Genomic DNA, 21706 nt, shown 5'->3' with positions numbered 1-21706 from the left:
TTCATGTAGCTACGCAAGCCTCTCCACCATGACAAGACAGCAATCCAGGAGGGGCTCATGCCTCTTAAAGCCTTTTTTTTTTTTTTTTTGGTGAGGCAATTGTGGTTAAGTGACTTGCCTAGGGTCACACAGCTATTATGTGTCAAGTGTCTGAGGCTAGATTTGAACTCAAGTCCTCCTGACTCCAGGGCTGGTGCTTCATCCACTGTGCCACTCTAGCTGCCCCTCTTAATGCCTTTTTTTTTTTTTTTTTAGCCAGGCAATTGGGGTTAAGTGGCTTGCCCAGGGTCACACAGCTAGTAAGTGTTAAGTGTCTGAGGCCGGATTTGAACTCAGGCACTCCTGACTCCAGGGCCGGTGCTTATCCACTGCACCACCTAGCTGTCCCTCTCTTAATGCCTTTTAAAAATCAATATTCGACACTTCCTCTTCCCTTTTCTGGTGCTGAACTCAACAGAAGTTAAAAATGGTTCGGCATCTGACATATCGCCGTACGTTGTCCTACAACACAGCTTCCAACAAAACTCGGCTGTCACAAACCCCAGGTAGTAGAATTGTTTACCTTTATACTAAGAAAGTTGGAAAAGCACCCAAATCAGCCTGTGGTGTATGCCCAGAAAGACTTCGAAGTGTTTGAGCAGTGAGACCTAAAGTTCTTATGAGGCTATCAAAGACCAAAAAGCATGTCAGCAGGGCTTATGGTGGCTCTATGTGTGCTAAATGTGTCCATGACAGGATCAAGCGTGCTTTCCTGATTGAAGAGCAGAAAATTGTTGTGAAGGTGTTGAAGGCACAGGCACAGAGTCAAAATAAATAAAAAGGATGTTTTTTTGAATAATAAAGAAAATTAAAATGTGAAAAAAAATCAATATCCACTCTCTAGTGATTCCTGGGTGGGGACATTCTCTGAAGGAGATGAGCTCTGGTTGTTGAGAAAGAGTGCTGCATATATAAACATGAAATACATATGTGTTTATCTATCTATCTATCTATCTATCTATCTATCTATCTATCTATCTATCTATCTATCTATCTATCTATCTTTATCTATCTATCTATTTGTCTGTCTGTCTGCCTGCCTGCCTGCCTGCCTGTCTACCTACCTACCTACGTCACAGTGCCTAGGAGGGAGCTATTCACCCATTCAGCATTCAATAAATACTCATTGAGTAAATATCTCTTTCTCTCTTTCTTTTAATAGCAACAGTGGCTGCCACCTTTCTTGTTCTATACAATGTAACTTAATATTGTATATGTCATATATATTCAAATTCCAGATTTATATGGTTTTATCTTGGAGCATTGTCTTGTTTGAATGAAAAAGAACTTCTTAAGAACTTAATATGTTACCGAGGACTGTGCTATGTACTGGAGACATAAATTTAAAACCTAGATAATTCCTGACCTCAAGGGGCTTACATTCTTTTTTTTTTCTTTTCTTTTTTTTTTTTTGGGCAATGGGGGTTAATGGGTTAATGGGGCAATTGGGGAACTTGCCCAGGGTCACTCAGCTAGTAAGTGTCAAGTGTCTGAGGCCGGATTTGAACTCAGGTCCTCCTGAATCCAGGGCCAGTACTTTATCCACTGTGCCATCTAGCTGCCCCTAGGGGTTTATATTCTAATAGAGGGAGACAACCAGCAGAAGGAAATGGTGGTCAGGGGGGCATGGTCCCAGTCTTAGGGAAGAGAGTTTGAAGTCCTTTTCTATGCATCCTTAGACTACATTTTCAGGGAGATTTTGAGCCCTTCCCATTCAGTGTGATTTGCAAGAATCTTCACTTTGTAGCATCATATAAGTGAAAGTTGGAGTGATAGAGTCCCATTTTCAAAGTATTTATAGGGCAGCTAGGTGATGCTGCAGTGCACAGAACCCTGGGCTTGGAACCAGAAAGACTTATCTTCTTGAGTTCAAATCCAGCCTCAGACACTTACTAGCTGTGTGACCTTGGGCAAATCACTTAACCCTATTTGCTTCAGTTTCTTCATCTATAAAATGGGCTGGAGAAGGAAATGGCAAACCACTCCATATCTTTTTTTTTTTTTTTGCGGGGCAATGGGGGTTAAGTGACTTGCCCAGGGTCACACAGCTAGTAAGTGTCAAGTGTCTGAGGCCGGATTTGAACTCAGGTACTCCTGAATCCAGGGCCGGTGCTTTATTTACTGCGCCACCTAGCCGCCCCACCACTCCATATCTTTGCCAAGAAAATGAACAGTTGGACATGACTGAATGTTGACAAAGCATTTATATAATGTATTAAGATTTACAAAGTAATGTAAAGAATTAATTGTTATTTGAGGTTTTTATCACTCCATCTTTTGGCTAGAATTAAAAAAAAACCCAGCACACGCACTGGCCTGGGTCTCAGGCACAGTGCCTCCACAACTGCATCGTGCTCCGCCCACTGGTTGTAGGTGTCGCCATGGCACGGGCACCTTACGTCTTCACCACTTGACAATGCCTACATGGGCTGGGTAAAATTATAAAGACTGGAAGCCCAGTGAGGGCAGTCATGTGACTGTCAGTCAGGGCTGCCAGCCAATTGGCTTGGGGCTGTGTGTGGTCAGCCTGGGGTCTACTGGGAAGGAGAAGGGAAGAGTTTCGCTATTCTAGCTTGAAGCTGGGAAGCGACAGGATGCAGCCGTGTGTTCTCAGCTGATCCCTGGGCAGTGGTGTTATTCAGGTTGTATCATTTTCCTTCCCCCATTTTTTTCCTTTCCCTTAATTCTATTGATCTTGCTTGTGTTTTTAAGTTTGTTCTTGTTAATAAACCCTGTTCTGTTTTTGAGGGAGACTGTTGGTCTCCTTTCTTGCCCCAATATTGTGGTGAGCTGCCTAGCTAACACTACCTAATAAAAATTTGGCCCCTACGGTAATTTGTAAATACCATCTCATTTGATTTTCACCACAACTCTGGGAGGGAGGCAGACAAAAGTTAAATGACTTGCCCAGGGTCACTTGGCTAGTGACTGAGGATAGATTTGAATTCAGGTCTTCCTGACTTGAGGTTTAGGGCTCTTATCCACTGTGCCACTTAACTATCCTAAGAAATACCACTGAAAACTTAAATCAAGATCTTGTTCCCTCATTGTATGACTTCAGTGATGAACAAAGAATACAAAGTGTCTAAGAAGCAAAATTTTGTCTATATGTTATTTATTTTCTGTCTTCATATAGATACGTTAAATGTCATGGGAGAGGTAGTTGGAGGATAGAGTGTGAGATTTAAAATTGGGAAGACCTGGGCTCAAATTCTGCACCAGATATCACTGGATCTGTGACCAACAACATTAAACTTAAACTTTTTCAAGCCTCAATTCTCCCCATGTGTAAAATGGGCATAATAGTGACATCTGTCTTATAGGGTTTTTGTGAGGATCAAATGAGAATGCTTTGTAAAGTATTTTGCAGACCTTAAAAGGTCATATAAACATTATCAATTATAATATATTATTATATTTCATATTATAATATAACAACATAATATATAATATAATATATTATAATACATGTTATAATTATATTATAATAGAAAGATCACTGGATTTGGAGTAAGGTGATCTGGGACTAAAATTTAGCTCTATTCTTTGCTGTCTGTATGACCTTGTGCAAGTTATTTTTATTATCTGCATCTCAGTTTCTTTCTTAAAAAATATTTTTATTTTCAGTTTTAAATGTTTTCATTCCCTCCACCCCACCCCCACCCATTAAGAAGGCAGAAAATATAATACTCATTATACATAGGAATTTATACAAAACATTTTCATATTAGCCATATTGTGGAAAAAAGGCAAGAAAAATAGAGACAAAAATATGCTTCAATCTGCACTCAGAGTTCATCAGTTTTTCCTCTGGAGGTGGATAGAATCTTTCATTTATAAGTCCTTCAGAATTGTCTTGGATCCTTATATTGCTGAGAATAGTTAAGTCATTCATAGTTGGTCATTGTTTGATAATGCTCTTATTGTGTATAATGTTCTCTTGGTTTTGCTCATTTCACTTTTATCAGTTCATATAAGTCTTCTGAGGTTTTTCTAAAACTATCTACCTCATAATTTCTTATAGCACAATAATTTTCCATCACAATCATATACCACAACTCGTTCAGCCATTTCCCAATTGAGGGACATCTCCTCAATTTCTAATTCTTTGCCACCACAAAAAGAGCTGCTATAAATATTTTTGTACAAATAGGCCTTTTTCCTTTGATCTCTTTGGGGTACAGACCTAGTAGTAGTTTTGCTAGGTCAAAAGGTATGGACAGCACTGCTGGTGTAGTGGTATCATGCAAGATTCCCATTCTTGCGACCCAAGTTTGATTCCCGGGCAGTGCAAGTAGTTTGGAGCAGTTAGGTGGCGCAGTGGATAGAGTACTGGCCCTGGATTCAGGAGGACCTGAGTTCAAATCTGGTCTCAGACACTTGACACTTACTAGCTGTGTGACCCTGGGCAAGTCACTTAACCCTCATTGCCTCACCAAAAAAAAAAAAAAAAAAGGTATGTATGGTTTTGTGGTCCTTTGGGCATGGTTCCAAATTGTTTTCCAGAATGTCTGGATGAGTTCACAATTCCACTAACAATGCATTGTGTCCCTATTTTTCTACATCCCCTCTCACATGTATCATTTTCCTTTTCTGTCATCTTAGCCAATCTGATGGATGGGAGGTGGTACTTAGAGTTATTTTAATTTGTGTTTCTCTAATTATTAGTGATTTTGGATATTTTTGTATGAGTATTGATAGCTTTGATTTTCTCTTCTGAACACTACCTATTTGAACCCTTTGACCATTTATCACTTGGAGAACGGCACTTATTTTTATAAATTTGACTCAGTTCCCTATGTATTTGAGAAATAAAACCTTTATCAGAGAAACCTGCTATAAATCACTGCCCCCCCCCCCAGCCCAGTTATCTGCTTTTCTTTTAATTTTGGCTCCAGTGGTTTTATTTGTGCAAAATCTTTTAAATTTAATGTAATTAAAATTATCCATTTACCTCCCATGATCTTTTCTGTCTCTTGTTTGATTGTTACCTCTTCCCCACTCCATACATTTGGCAGGTAATGTTTTTTGTGCTCCCCTAATTTGCTTATATTATCACTTTATGTCTAAACAATGTAACTATTTTGAGTTTATCTTTGTATACAGTGTGGAATGTTGATCTTGAATCTCAGTTTCAACTGTAAAATGACCTTGAAGATCTCTTCCTGATCTATAAAACCTATCATCCCACTTGTTCAATTGTATCAGCAAATGCTGCACAATTAATTGGATCATATTTCTTGAACCAAAACACTGGGGAACCAGATTAAAAAAATCTTCCCATATTCTCATTAGAGGAGAAATTATGGAGTCCATATTCACTTTCTCAGCTTAATTTATGAAAAAGGATGAAAAACTATGTGGTTGTTTAAATAAAAGCAGAGACTAATCCCTCATCTCGTATGGATTTAGCATAGGTTTGGTTAGTGCATATATTCAATTCCATTTATGAACATGGGCTAATATTTCTTTATAGAAAGCTATACTATTTTCAGAAGCATTTCAGACAAACATCCTAAGAAGACTTAGCAGGCTCAATATGTTTGTCTTGGAATCAGACCTCATTTCTAATTAACCTAGTCTTCAGCAGTCTGTCAGAGAATGCAGTTACCTGCCAATTTTCACACCTAAGGAAAAAAAAATTATTCCCAATAAAATTTTCCTTAAAAAAATCCACTCACTTTTACCACTAGGAAATTCCCAACATATTTAAGTCAGTCTCTCTCCACTAACACACACAAAACTAACATCCAGATTCCCAAACCTCTCTTTGGAGAGGCCAATGTAAAGAGAAACCATTTTCATTGACATTCACTTTTCAGCCAGAAATAAAAGCAAAGATTCAATGGGCATGCATAATTGGAAATTTAATGAATCTATGTCATTTAATTTGCAGTTAATTTAATTCATTCAATAGGCATTTATTAAGCTCCTACTATGTTCCAGGCATCGTGCTAAGTATTGGGGTATACAAAGAAGGGCAAAAGATTCCTGTCCCCAAGGAGTTTACAATCCAATGGAGGAGATTAATGAAAATTAACTCTCTACAAACAAAATATATTCAGGATAAATTGGAGATAATTTGTGTAATAGAGGAATCCCTATCTTAGAATAGCATCTGTAGGAAAATAAGAAATTAGAGTTCATAGCATTTGGAGGCTTTTAAGGACCTTAAATGTTGCCTAGGCTAATACTCTCATTCTACAGATGAAACTGAGGCTTGGAAAAAGGAAGTGGCTTGTTCAAACTCACATGACTAGACATTCAATATCTACAGGTAATTTAAAATATATTTAGAAATTTCATTCTTTCCTAGGATTTCCATTTATTTATTTTTGTGTGGATTTTCATGTATCTCTAACATCAAATGCATTCATTCAGTATATTGTTATGGAGTCTTTCTTTTAAGCCTACTCAAATGGGAGTAGCTGTCATATCAGAAATTATGATTATTCACTTCTTACAATGAGATATCCTGGCATGTTAGAGGTCTTTAGGATGTAGAATGCCTTACAAGGGACCTTAGAAACCAGTCAGTCCAGCCCTTGTGCTTAATTGGTGAACACCAGAAAAGGGAAGTGACTTGTCTAAGGTAATATGGCAGGTGGGTTGCAGAGTTGGGTCTATGTAATCCATGGTCTCATGATTTCAAGTTCTGTGTTTTTTTTCTTTTATGCTCTTTCTTTCTTTCTCATTTCCTCCCTCTTTGTTTATCTCTTTCTCTTTCTCTTTCCCATTCTCTTTCTCTCTCTTTCCCTCCCCATACTTTCTCTTTACCTCTTATGTTATCTGTCTGTATTTCTCTGTCTCTTTCTTGGTCTATCTCCTCTATCATTCTTCTCTGTTTTTCTCATTCTTTCATCTTATGATTCAATAATTTAAATCATTATGTCTGCTAATGATCTGAACATAGTTCAGCCTTCTCTATTCCAAGAGTCTAGTAGGCAGTTGATATTGATATTAAGGAATGATGATTATAAAACACCATCTTGTGACTTCAGCTAATAATGAAGCTTCACAAGGTTTAGAAATTTACTTCTGATGGCATATTTATTTCTTACTTTCTGCTTTTTTTGCAAGAGGGTTTTGGAGCTAAGTTGTGGATTTGTAAAAATTGAATGAGGGGGCAGCTAGGTGGCACAGTGGATAAAGCACTGACCCTGGATTCGGGAGGACCTGAGTTCAAATCTGACCTCAGACACTTGACGCTTACTAGCTGTGTGACCCTGGGCAAGTCACTTAACCCTCATTAGCCCACCAAAAAAAAATTGAATGAGGGATTGGTGATATGAGAAGTGACAGAGAGTGATTCAGAACAAGGAAACTGAGAGTTGCATTGTAGCTTACACAAATACTGTATTCTAAAAAGCATTGTTCTCTACATTGGTGCTATACTCTACACTGGTACTATAATCTACACTGGTGTTGTACTCTATACCAGTGTTTTAGTCTACACTAGCATTGTTTTCTCTACATTGGCCTCATGCTCCATACTGGTGTTGTACCCTATATTAGTAATTCTCAAACTTTTTGGTTTCATGACCTCTTTATTTTCTTTTCTATGTGGGTTATATCTGTTGATGTTTACCTATTTAGAAATTAAAAAGTCTTAGTATTATTTTGAAAATAATTTTGACCTCATCGGGGGACATTTAGGGGTCCCTGGATCACATTTTGAAAACTTCTGCTCTGCACTGAGAAGAATACATCTGATTGCTTTTTCTTTCAAACATTTGTCCCCAGGAAAAAAAAACACATTGCCATTTTCATAGGAAATGATTTCAAATATTGACCTTTGTTTTTATGGAAAATAGTGAAAAATTGGAGGGAGAACCACATGGCTTATACACAATACATGCTTAGTGAGTATTTGTCTAGTGAATGATTAAGGGAATTAGAGACACTGACTAATTGAGCCTTCTGCAGACAAGGATGAGGAAGAGATTTGCAGTGGTGTCTTATGAAGACCAATTGAAGGGATCAGGAACATTTAGTCAAAGACTTAAGTACAACATTATAGAGGAAGCTAGATGGTGACACAGATAGATCGTTGGATTTGAAGTCAGGAAGACCTGAGTTCAAATATGACCTCAGATACTGTACTAACTCTATGACCATGGGAAAGTCACTTAACCTCTGCCTGCCTCAGTTTCCTCATCATGGGGATCATAATAGTATCTACCTCCCAGAATGGTTGTGAAGATTTAATAAGATTATAAATGTAAAGCTCTTTGCTGATGTTAAAATGCTATATAAATGCTGGCTATAATAACTCTATTCAAATATTTGAAGGACTTGAATGAGAGGGGATAGATTTATTCTCTGTAGCTACAGGCAGAAAAATGTGCTCAACATAAGGAAGAGCTTTTTAAGAATAATATTTTATTTTTTCCTCAATTGCATGTAAAAAAATTAATTTTTTTTAGTTTTGAGTTCCAAATTCTATCCCTCCTTATCTCCTCTCCTTGCCCTCTTGAGACAGTAAGCAATCTGATATAGGTTATACACATGCAATTGTGTAAAAATTTCTACATTAGTCATTTTGTGCAAGAAAACTCAATTAAAAACAAAAACAAAAAAGAAAGTGAAAAACAGTAGATTTTGGTTTGTGTTCAGACAACATCAGTTCTTTGTCTGGAATCAGATACCATTTTTCATTGAGTTCTTTGCAATTGTCTTGGATCCTTGTATTTCTGAGAATAGCTAAGCCATTCACAATTCTTCATCATACAATATTACGTTACTGTGTACAATGTTCTCCTGGTTCTGGTCACTTTGCATCAGTTCATGTAAATCTTCCCAGGTTTTTTCCTGAAATCATAAGGGAGAGCTCTATAAAAGTGGGAGCTGCCGGAAAACAGAACAGGATACCTCACGAGGACAAAGGGTCAATGGCAGAAGACATGAATTGAATGCTTTAGGAATGACAAAGCATTTTTACAGAAGGATACAATTGATTGTCTATCACATAGCTATTAAAAATCTAAATTGTAATTCACACCAACATCTTCCCAGCTCCTTGTCTAGAATACCAACTATTCAATGCTACCCTCCCCCTCAAGGAAATGAGTTCCCTATCCCTCAAAGGACAGAGCCTGACTGACTTTCTTTTGGAGGCCTGGGAGAGGGGATTCTTTTGGAGTAAAAGTCACTGAACTGAATATCTTCAAAATTCCCTTGCAGCTCTAAGATACAGTGATTTTAGGGATTAATGGTCCAGACACCTTCATATACTTAGAGAGCCTGAAGACTGAGGCATTTCTAATTTCCCCAACCAAAGCCTGATCAGCATGCTATATATTCTCCAGAAGGCTTGAGACTGATCCTGAAAAACAAACAGAAAACCAAAACTAAAACCAAAACCAAAAAACTTTATCTCTAGAAGACAGAAAAACTTCTTGTCTTCTTTCATTCTGTTCATTGCTTCAGAACAAGGATTGGTAGCAAGTCACTTACTGCCAATAGTCTTAATTTCCTTTGCTCTAGGAGCTATGAAATACATCAGTTTAACTAATGGAATTATCAGAGAAGTGGAAAGCTAGTTTGCAAAGGGCATTGAATTGTGAATACTTGTATTCCAGTCCCAATTTTACCACTAACTCGTGTAATGTGGGGCAAGTTGCTTCCCCTGTGTAGTTGTGATGAGGGAATTCTGATGAGAAGACCTTTAAGATCCCTTTCCATTCCAAAAAGCACAACCAAAACGGACTTCAGGTGGGAGCGATTCTTGGACCCCGTGGAGCTGGGCCTCAGTCAAACCCCAAACTTATGCGTCAGAAGTCACCTCAGTGATGGTCATGAGTCACGCCCACACCTTCCTGAGCTGCTCTCCAGAATGTAAAATGCTTTCCCTTATTTTTAGACCTATAACTCCAAGGAATGAAGCTTTTCTTCATGGTGTGGAGTTTCTCCTACCGAAGCAATTTATATGATCCAGGGTATATAAATTTGGCTACAGGTGAAATTTGACAACTGCCAGGCAAGTCAGTGGTTTCTGAAGGAACAAAACGGGAAATTTCACAGGCCTGGAATGAGGTGGAGATTTTTTTTCCCCTTCTCTCTCAAACATTTGTCCCCAGGCAAAATGTTGCCACTTTCATAGGAAAAACGGTTTCAAATATTGGCTTTTGTTTTTATGGAAAACGGTGAAAAATTTGAGGGAAAACCACAGAATCCTTTGCTTTTATTGAAACCACAAAAACTTGATTTTTCACCAGTTTTGCTGAGGGCTGAAATTTCTTCTTTGAAAGGCTTTCCTTTTTATTTTCTTTTTTTAATATCTCCTGAGAGGCTAATGAAAGGTTTTTCTGTTCCCTCTGCAGCACTGACCCTGGTCATGCCAAATCTTGACGCAGAAGAATAATTTACACGCCCCAATATTGCCAGTTGGGGACTTCTTCATGTTCAAATCACCAGACACCAGCCCCGACTCCTCCTGATCTTAATGCAGGCAGAATGCCCGTGGAAACTGGGGAGCATTTACCTGGGAAAGGCCCATGGGGATTGCTTCGACCTCAATAAAATCATTGAACCTGACTTTGCTTTCCCACTCAGTTGTTTTTTCTATTGCCCCTTATTATTGCTCCAGCCTCTTCCTGAAAAAAAAAAAATGGAAAATTCTATTTGCATAGATGCTGCTTCTGCCAGTGGGGAAAGGCATGCTGGACACCGGACCCGATTCAATGAATTAATTGGTCCCTCCCCCCCTCCCTGCCCCCAGCCCCCACCTCCTGGTGGCTGCAGTGGGCAAAACAAGTAAGGGCTGTGCTCAGTTTGTCCCAGCTGAGAGTCACCCTTAGCATATCTTACAATGGCCACTCTGTCGGACTGGGCATGGGCTTGACTTCTTAATAGGCATTTTATTTTGTAATAAAACAACTCGGGGGGAACTCTCCCGCATGGTGAAACTGAGACGTTTTAAAACGACCAGAAAGGCGAGCCGCACCAGGTATGACTTGCTCAAAGTTTTCGGTAACCGGATCCCGTGTTCTAAGCCCTTTGGGGGCATCCCAAGACCGTTAGATGCCCTGGAGGGTGTCACTCAGCAAGGGATAGCTTGGTCCACTGAAGGACTTCATTTACTGCAGATAAAGTGGTGGCTTGGATCCAATTACTCTGACCGACTACCGCTTCCCTGACAATGACTGATTTGCAAAACGGGTGAATTAACCAAAGACAAGCTCCTTCCCATTCTCTGTCGCTCCTATTTATAAGGTGCTAGGGTTTGAGACTAGAAGGGATCTGTGAGGTCATTTAGTCTAACCCTCTCTTCTTAGAGATTAAGGAAACTGAGGCCGAGAGCTGGAAAGTGTTTGTATTCTGCTTTGTGGCTATTACTTTCCTTCAAATTCAGATTGGGGGTGGGGAGGGAAGAGTGGCAAGATTTCAGGTATGTGGTATCTTAGAATTCTACTCCAGGGGAAAATGCGGTGGAGTCGAAAGAATTCGGGGTCTCCAGGACCTAGCACAACGCATGTAGGGAGATTAATTGCAGTAGTCGAATAATTGATTGAATGACAATGAAGTACCATTTTCCACGCTCTTTTCTGGTTCTCATAGCCTAACGTTCTATTGTTGTTGTTGGTCCTTCGTTCTTGAAGAGGACTAAATGACCTTTTCGAGAGGGTGATGCTTTGACTTGGGTATGAATCGGTTTTACGTGAGGTGTAGGTTGTCTGCAGAGGTCACTACATAGTGCGGTAGGAAGAGCAATAGACTTGAAGTTAGAGAATTTGAGTTCGGATCCCACCTCTACCTTGCTACCTTGAGTAAGCCCCTTTTTTTCTCTGTTCCTCAGTTTCTCCCTTTGTAAAATGGAAATGTTGTACTTGACCAAGATTTCTTGGATTTTTTTTTTTTTTTTTTTGGTATCATGAACCTTTTGGAAGTCTGGCGAATGAAGCCTATGGTGTTTTTCTCAGGATCAGGTTTTTAAATGCATAAAAATACATCTGATTTACAAAGGGAAACCAGTTATGTTGAAACACAGTTATCGACATATTTTTTAAAAATCAAGTTCACAGAGCACCAGGTTAAGAAGCCCTGGACTAGGTGATCTCTAAGATCCTTCCAAACTCTTCCTGTGGATTCAAAGGCTATATTTTAACAAATAGCTGGAAGTATAAAGAGAGATGATTTATCCCGAACAAAAGCAAAAATGTCTTGAGGTGACTATTCTAATTAACGAGCTTAATGCATTTAGATTATTCTGCTTCCTGGCATGGTCATATTTTCTATTTTGTAAGAGTCCAGGGGCAGCTAGGTGGCACAGTGGATAGAGCACCAGCCCTGGAGTCAGGAGTACCTGAGTTCAAATTCGGCCTCAGACACTTAACACTTACTAGCTGTGTGACCCTGGGCTTAACCCCAATTGCCTCACTAAAAAAAAAAAAAAAGAGTCCAGAATCTCTCACTCATAATCATGGTCTAAAATCTGAGCACATTCCATTTCCAAGTGCACCCGGAAGGGGAAAGATTTAAAAAAGAAAAGAAACATTTGAATTATTTCTTCTTCCTCCTCATTAAGGTCCTTTTAATACCAGGAAGATAGCTGAAGAAACTTCTTCATGAAAGCTCATAAGACTGCCTGCTCAGACCTATCTTCCCCCAATTCCCATTACTGTATTATTATTGTTATTCAAAACCCAGCCTGTTGGTTATCTGTCAGTAATAAATGCACATTAACTGGCAAAACTGCTCCAATGTTCACTGACCTGTTATTTCATTTGCTTTTAAATTTAATGTAAACATTGCCCTACCATGAGTTCTGTGAAGTTTAAAACAAGTTCCCCTTTTCTCCCTTATCTGATTCTTCTTTAAAAAGACATGTCAATGTTGAGATTCGAGAATAACAACTTTATATAAAAAGAAAAAATATTCCTCCCATAACTTGCTTCTTGTTTTCTGTATTTTTTTCTTCTTCTTAAGCTTTCAAGTTTATACTGCTGCACCCACATGCCCAGCAGCTCTTTCTTGCATGGGGCATTGTGCCCTCCCATCAGAGGCTTTCATTTTCTCCCTTCTGAACTTGTTTCTATGGAGCAGATAGTTGACCCTCTCCCCCTCTCTTCCTCCCCCAACCCTATCCTACAACATCTGGAATAGCCTCCCTGTCTCTCCATGCCCAATTGACTCCCAAACTATTTCCAAATCACATTTCTCCTTTCCGGCTCCTGCTTCCTAACATGCTCACTAATAAAATAGTCAGACCTGACTCCTGGATTCCTCTCCCCTCCTTCAATCACCTGGGAATAGAACTCTTACATAGCTTCTAATTCTTTGCCCGGTGACATCCTATATTCACATCTACATGCTCTGCTTGGGTTCAGATGGAAGGACCATAGTTGTTTTAATACAAAGGGAAACTAGGCAATTAGAGAAATCCATAATTTCAGATTAATCTTTTTTTTTTTTTTGCGGGGCAATGGGGGTTAAGTGACTTGCCCAGGGTCACACAGTGTCAAGTGTCTGAGGCCGGACTTGAACTCAGCTACTCCTGAATCCAGTGCCAGTGCTTTATCCACTGTGCCACCTAGCTGCCCCCAGATTAATCTTTTTAAACTCACTATTTTCATCATATTTCTTGGGATAAACTCCAAACTCCTGATCTTGGAATTTTAGGTCTTTTCCAATTTAATCCCAACTTTGTTGCCCATTGCCCACACCTAGTCTGGAGATTCTTAATCTGAAGGTCCATTAACTTGATTAAAAATATTGATAACTGTATTTCAATAATAAAAATTTTTATTGAAAGTTTTGAGTTTCAAATTTTATCCCTTCTTCCCTCCCTCCCCTCTCCCTTCCCCGAGGGGTAAGCCATCAGATATAGGTTATGCATGTGCAATTATGTAAAAACAACTGTATTTCAACATTGCTGGTTTCCTTTGTAATCTGACGTATTTTATTTTATGCATTTGAAAACATGATTCATGATTCATAGGCTTCATCAGACTGGAAGAATCTATGATACAAAAAAGGATAAGAAATTCATCCAGATTAGTTTTCAAAACAAATGTTCATATTCCTATCTCTATACCTTTGTACATTCATTTTCCTTTTAATGTACTCCCCTTTCCTTTCCATCCATGATTCAAGGACCTAAGACCCTAGATATAGAATGGGAAGTGACCTTGGAGGTCCTCATTTTCTGTCCCCTTGATTTTACAGATGAAGAAACTGAGGCAAAGAGGTTAAATGACTTGCCTAATGTTATATGAATATTAAGAAAGTTCTCTGAGATCAGCCTTTTTTCATGATGAGTTCCCCATAACCCAGTCCCCAAGGATCTTTCTCCTCTGTCATTTGCAGGATTCATACTATTCCTTTGACACTGGTCAAAACTACCCTGTTTTGTAAATTATCTCTTCATCTATATTTATTCAGTCTTTTCAATGAAAATATAAAATCCTTGAAGGTGGAGACTGTCTTGAGTGTTGTTTTCTCCAGATTTAGCACAGAACATTTTAATCGACTTCATTTGTGGACTGGTATCTCCAAAAACTGCATGCAAAATAGGGGCTCTGTTGGCCAATTTCTGTAGGCATTATGTCCAATGAGACTTTCGGATGAATCCTTCTTCATGTTCAGGACTTTCTAATTTCTTCTTTGTTTTCTGCATTCTTAAACCCAATACCAAAGACCTCACTTACTGATTCTAACCAATCAAAGTGTTCACTTTGAGCTCAGTTACCAGCCTCGGTTTCTTAAAGGTGCAATTAACAACCATTACTGAAGTTTTAACACTTTATGATGGTGTGTCAAACTCAAATAGAAATGGGGCCACTAAACCTTAGATAAGAATTCCATGACTGCAGAGGACAGAGCACTGGCCCTGGAGTCAGGAAAACCTGACTTCAAATCCAGCTTCAGACACTTGACACTTACTAGCTGTGTGACCCTGGGCAAGTCACAACCGTAATTGCCTCACCAAAAAAAAAAAAAAAAAAAAAAAGAAAAGAAAAAGAATTCCATGGCTGACTTAGACAATCACATAATAATATTATCTTGGTTCTATTGTATTTTGCCAAATATTGCCTAATTACATTTCAATCTAATTCTGGCCAATTTCATTTTTTATGTTTGACACCTCTCATATGCAACATTTAGTAAACACCTATTGTAGCATTAATTGGGCACTTCCTGACTCACAGGCCAGTTCTCAATCCACTTTGCCATCCTATTTCTTTACTGAAAATAAGCTCTGGGGGCAGCTAGGTGGCGCAGTGGATAGAGCACTGGCCCTGGAGTCAGACGTACCTGAGTTCAAATCTGGCCTCAGACACTTAACATTTACTAGCTGTGTGACCCTGGGCGAGTCACTTAACCCCAATTGCCTCATTAAAAAAAAAAAAAAGAAAGAAAATAAGCTCTGGCGGGTCCTATCCAGCTGGACCAGTGATGGGTTATATGTTCATTATCTGAAGCCAACAGGTTGTTCATAAGAGGATGGATTTTCCAGCTATGACAACTCTAGAAGATCATCTAATAAAATTTAGAGGGCTTTATCATTTGTATCAGTAGAAGAAATGCCCAAACTGAAAAAAGATCAGACACTTAAAGTATTGTTGTAAATACTTAGGACAATTGGTAATGGGAAATCTCTGGTTTAAGTGATTTGTTGAATGTTTCGGTAGGTAAGAAAAAATAATATCTTTTAATTAAAAAAAAATTATTTATTTATTTATTTTGTGGAGCAATGAGGGTTAAGTGATTTGCCCAGGATCACACAGCCAGTAAGTGTCAAGTGTCTGAAGCCAGATTTGAACTCAGGTGCTCCTGAATCCAGGGCTGGTGCTTTATCCACTGTGCCACCTAGCTGCTTCCCCCTCTCCAGGTGATTTTACAGATAACGAAACTGAGGCAAACAGGGTTTAGTGACTTGCCCAGGGTCACACAGCTAGGAAGTGTCTGAGGGCAGATTTGAACTCTCAAAGATGAGTCTTCTTGATTCCAGGCCCAGCACTCTGTGCACTATGGTACCCCCTAGTTGCTCCACAGAGTATAATATCAGATTTCAAACTACAGAGGAGTAAATATCAACACACTTTGGTACTGGGCAGAAAATAAGAGAGGCCAGTCTACAGAACATATTAAGTATACAATATATAGAAACAAACGAACATAGTGGAAAAGCATCCAAAAACCCCAACGACTGAAGTTTCTGGGGGAAGGAACCAGTATAAACATTAAAAATTCCTAGGAAACTTGAAAAGTAGCCTGGCAGAAATGAGAAAAGCAGTATTTCACACCAGATACCAATGTAAGCTCCAAATGGATAAACAACTTATTTATATAAACTCACATCATAAATAGATTTGAGGAATGCAGAAGAAATTACCTTTTTGATCTATGGATAAGGGAAGAAGTCATGACTAGACAAGGGATAGAGGAGGTCATAGAAGAAGAAATAGATAACTTTTATTACATCAAATTTTTAACATAAAAAAGTTAAAATGAGAAGAAAAATTGGGGAAAAATCTTTGTAATAAGATAAAAGTTTCTTTTCTAAGATAAATAAATAACAGGTTAAAGTTGATGAGAGGAGCAGCTAGGTGGTGCAGTGGATAAAGCACCAGCCCTGGCTTCAGGAGAACCTGAGTTCAAATCCGGCCTCAGAAACTTGGCACTTACCAGCTGTGTGACCCTAGGCAAGTCACTTAACCTTCATTGCCCCGCAAAAAAAATCAATGAGAATAAGAGTCATTCTTCAACCAATATATGATTCCCAAGGGAAGAATTTGAGCTTTTAATAGCAATATGAAAAAAAAAAAACCCACAACACTCTCAAGATCATTAATAATTAGAGAATTACAAATCAAAGCAACCCTGAGGTTCTACCTCACATCTACAACCACTCAGATTGGTGAAGTTGTCATAAAAGGAAAATGGCAAATTTTGGAGGGGTTGAGAGAAAACAGGCATGTTGATACACTGTTGGTGGAGCTATCAGTTGGTATAGCCAATCTAGAAAACGATTTGAATTCTTCCTTCCAAAGTTACTAAACTGTACATACTCTTTGGCCACTTGATACCACTATTAGGTCTACATTCTCAAGACATCAAAGAAAGGGAAAGTTGCCCATGCATAAAATAATATTTATAGTAGCTCTTTTTGATACAGCAAAGAACTGGAAATAAAGGGAGTGCCCATCGGTAGGGGAATGGCTGAACAAATTATGATATATGAATGAATGGAACACAGGTAGGTAGACAGAGATCTGGACTTGATGTCAGGAAGACCTGAGTTCAAACCCAGTCTCATTCACTTCTAGCTATGTGATACTGGGTAAATCATTTAACCTCTGTTTGTCTTAGTTTTTTCATCTGTAAAAAGGGGATATAATAATATGTGTTGTTTGAAATATTAGGGGAAAACCTGTCTCTGTTCTAAGTTACTGGGGAACTTAGTTGGGGTTTTTAATATATTGCTACTTATAAATTCAAGGCTATTGTACCAGTTGTGGCGGCAAACATTTATTATTAAATCATATTAAATGGTAGTAAAGAGTTGACTGCATTTAAGGCAAGCCGAAAATCCCCAGCACTAGAGAGAGAGAGAGAGAGAGAGAGAGAGAGAGAAAGAGCGAGAGCACATAGCCCCAGAGTTCATAGGACCTACATTACCTAGAGAACGAGAGAGTGGGGGGACATATGGCTGTTTCCTTCAACATCCCAGATCAAAGAGTATAAGCCCCTTGTGGACCAGAGGAGAGGTGGCCCTTACACACTGTTCAAAGCTAATTGGCTAGCATCATTCAAATTGATTGTGATATGGGGGAAATCGGGTACGGGTTGGGGTTCTTAGGAATTCCTCTTTAAAGAATTACACCCTCTTGCACACAAAACTTAGTTAGAACAAGGTGATAATTTATTTAGGAGCAAGGGAAGGGAAGGGTGGGGGGAGGGAAACCATGAAAGAAATCCTTAGACTTTTCATGGGGAGATTTGGCATAAAGCACATGGCTCAGAGGTACCAAATCTCCTCGAACAGGAGACCGGAAGGTACTTTTATAGAGGACTGATGGGGGTGGACCATCTGCCCGTGAAAAGTTCCTTTAGTGAGAGAGGACCATCCCCCACTGGTGGTAGCTGGGGGAATTGGGTGAGCAGTGGAGGACCATCCCCCACTGGTAGTGACTAAAGGAATTGGGTGAGGGGTGGCTACAGATCCCTCTTCAGAACACAAAGGCCGAAGCCACACCCAAACTTATCTCCCCAGGATAAGGGAGACCAGAATGTAGGGTAGGAATCCCAAGCTAGCTCAGTCCGATTTGGTTCCTCTAGGCGTTATCTGTCCTCTGGTTTAGTTTCTCAAGGAGAAGATTCCTCGGTGTGCCCCAGAGAAATTCTGGGGTGCTCTGCACCCCATGACAATTGGTTCATGGGACCTGAGGGTGGTCCATATTAAAAAGAGCTGTACTGTGCTGATCTCTAATATATTTTTGGGAGTGGCTCTGAGAAACTAGCCAGAGTTCCTGAGTAGGGGTAGGGTCACTGGGTCTCCCCCAAAACCCATTATTATAATTATTTTCTCACAAATACCAACCTCACAAGGGTGTTTCAAGAATCAAATGAGATAATAACTTCGAAGAGTTTAGCATAGTGCCAGGCACATAGCAAGCATTATATAAAATGTTAGTTATTAATATTATCTATAAAATAGGGATAATAATAGTACTACCTCCCAAGGCTGTTAGAATTAAATAAAGTAATTTTTGTAAAGGACTTTGCCAATCTGAAAGTGTCATATAAATGCTAGCCATTATGATTGTGATTAAGTACTGCATTATAATAAATGATGAAAGACATGATTTCAGAGAAACTTGAGAATACCTGTATGGACTGATGCGAAGTGAAGTCAGTGGAATGAAAAGACTAATTCATACAATAACTGCATTGTTATAAATAAAAATAACTAAAACACTTAAGAGCTCTGATCAGTGCAATGACCAGTTAAAATTTCAGAGGACCAGTAATGATACATACCAACTACCTCCTGATAGAGAGGGGAAGGACTTTAGATAAAGAAGACATACGTTTTTGGACATGGTTAACAATGGACTTTGTTTTTCTTGATCATTATTTGTTACAAGGACTTTGTTCTCTTTATTTTTATTTTTAAAAATATATTTATTTATTCATTCATTCATCTACTCATCTACTTACTTTATCTATCTATCTATCTATCTATCTATCTATCTATCTATCTATCTATCTATCTATCTATCTATCTATCTATCTATCTTATCTATTGCTGGGCATTGAGGATTAAATGACTTGCCCAGGGTCACACAGCTAGTAAGTGTCAAGTGTCTGAGGTCAAATTTGAACTCAGGTCCTCCTGAATCCAGGGCCAGTGCTTTATCCACTGTGCCACCTAGCTGCCCCTGACTTTGTTCTTTTTAAATTGAAGATGGGATGGAAGTGAGAGGGTTAGCAATAGGGTACCCACTCTTACCCTTCCCCCAATAAAAAAGAAAGAGGGTCAATTAAGTATTTTTTTTAAATCACAGAAGAGAACAACTGGAAGATTAGAAACAATTAGAGAGGAACAGAAGAATTTTGAAAGTTACTTATCAAATTTATTATATATTTAAAATAAGAAAGCTGTCCAAAAATAGAGACCTGCTGTTGCATATATAATCCCCCCTTTATATTCTATTATGTATATGGAAATGCCACCAACTATGATGCTTGTTACGTTCAGATTTAGAGGTTTAAATATAATTTAAAAAATGAAACCAATACTGCCTTCAGGGTGTTTATATTCTATGGGAGATCATACAGAAAGTAAGCCAGGAGTCAAACTTGCATCTTTCTGACCTCAAGATTTAAGACTCTTTCCAGGACTCCATGCTGGCTTACTTTCCCCCATATTATAAAGTAAGGAATGTAGCAGGGTGCAGTGGGGTGAATCTTGGACTGGTATTTAGGAGATCTGCATTATAGACCATGCATTGTAGCCTAGTTCACTGTGTTACTTAGAACAAGTCACTCAATTCTTAGAGTCTGAATTTTCTCATTGGTTAAATGGAATAATAACTCTTTTCTGCCGATTTGCAGAGATATCTGAGGATCACATGAGACAATGTAGGCAAAAGTTCTCTGGAAAGTATAAAGTACAGCACAGTGATATTGTTACCATAAATTGGTTCATGGCTTCAGAGGAAAATCACTTCAATCCTTATATTAGAGGGTAACACTGCCTGAGCTACACTTGATGTATAAGATTGTACTATCTGTGTAGGAAAGGCATTGGCTTTGGAATTAGTAGACCTATGGTCAAGTCTAGGTTGTACTCTTCCATGTTCCAGGTTCTATGATCCATGTGATCATGGGAAAATAATTTCTCCTCTCAGTTTGTACATAAGTAAAATTGGGACAATGATACTTTATGTGTGACATAATGGATGGAGGAAGACGGGATTTAAGTCTTGCCTCTGAAATATACTAGCTGTGTGACTACAGGAAGGTCATTTAGCCTCTCATTGTCCTCAGTGACTTTGCTAAAACTATATTACATATTAGTTGCCCATCTGGATCTGCATTGATGGAGGGTATCTCCACACCAAGTCATTCCTTATACTGAAGAAATCTCAGGTCTTGATCAAAACCTTCCCCAAACCTTCTATCCCCCCCCAGACCCCTTTGTCATATGCTAGTTATCTCATAGTCCTGTTGAAAGGATATTTGATTTATTATTGGTGTGCTGAAAATTATTAACTTTAGTTTAGTCCTCAAGATCCTATGTATGAAAGAATACTTGCCATTGGTTCTGGGATTCTTCTCTTCTATTTATTGATTGTAGAGGGGACTCTTGGTCAGGTACAGGTTGGAGTAGGTGGCCCCCCGGATTCCTTCCAATTCTGAGATGCTAGTGTTCCACAGTTGAATTTACTAGAGCACCTTCCCTACAAAGAGCTAGATTTCACAGCTAGGTCTTTAAGGGCAAAATGAAGGAAATATCTTAAGACCTATATAGTTGACAACACAAGTGACTCTTTACCAGAAAAGAAATGGAGACAATGTTTTAGGGAGGAGCATTTATTTCTTTGGAAGGCAGGGAAGAAGGGGGGAGGACACCCAATTGTATAGAGACTTGCCACCATTTTCTAGACCATAATTAATGTTACAAATTTGGAAGAGTATGGTGGACAAGTTGCCTTTGGGCTACTTATTATTCCATAGAACTGAAGAACTGTGGTCTCTCCCCAAAGCGAATTCAGCCAACGAACTCAGTCAACTGACAAGTAATACTCAAGGAAAGGAAGACTGGTGAGACGAGCATTTGCCTTCCCTTCTCCTGTGACACTCCACACTTCCCCAACACCAGGGACACACTCTAAGGAAGTTAAGGAGGTAGGAGAGCTCTTTTTACCCCAAAACAGATGTTTTCTGATCCAGAGAGGACTTTACAGGCTTTCATAAAGGGAGAGCCCAGGAGAGGTAGCAACTGTATTGTGTTGGGTCTTAATGTCTATCACATTAAGGCACTTTGCTGGGGACTTCATGGAGCTGGTGTGAAACCTTGTTCATCTTTCCCCTGGGGTCTGGAAGTCATGCCAACAGCAGAAGTTTTTATTAGTGCTAACTTTCCATTTAGGGCAGGATGGTTGTTCCATTCCCTCTTGCCCTTCCACCCCCCCCCCCTCCAAGTACAGTATTGGCT

At 39.0% G+C, this 21706-nt stretch overlaps 1 long non-coding RNA gene and 1 pseudogene across 1 annotated transcript in view; both read left to right on the top strand.

Annotated features, from left to right (window-relative positions):
• The first annotated feature begins 466 nt into the window (after positions 1-466).
• Positions 467-820, top strand: LOC122738498 (annotated as a pseudogene).
• Positions 821-10860: 10040 nt separating this feature from the next.
• Positions 10861-21706, top strand: part of LOC122743590 — a 44018-nt gene continuing 33172 nt past the window's right edge. The window contains exon 1 of the long non-coding RNA XR_006355001.1: positions 10861-10987. This is a non-coding gene — a long non-coding RNA (uncharacterized LOC122743590). The remainder of the gene's footprint in view (positions 10988-21706) is intronic.

Source organism: Dromiciops gliroides, chromosome 2 (genome assembly GCF_019393635.1).
Source record: "Dromiciops gliroides isolate mDroGli1 chromosome 2, mDroGli1.pri, whole genome shotgun sequence".
NCBI lineage: Eukaryota > Metazoa > Chordata > Mammalia > Microbiotheria > Microbiotheriidae > Dromiciops > Dromiciops gliroides.
Note: the sequence above shows the minus strand (reverse complement) of the source record. Positions and strands in the feature narration are given on the sequence as shown.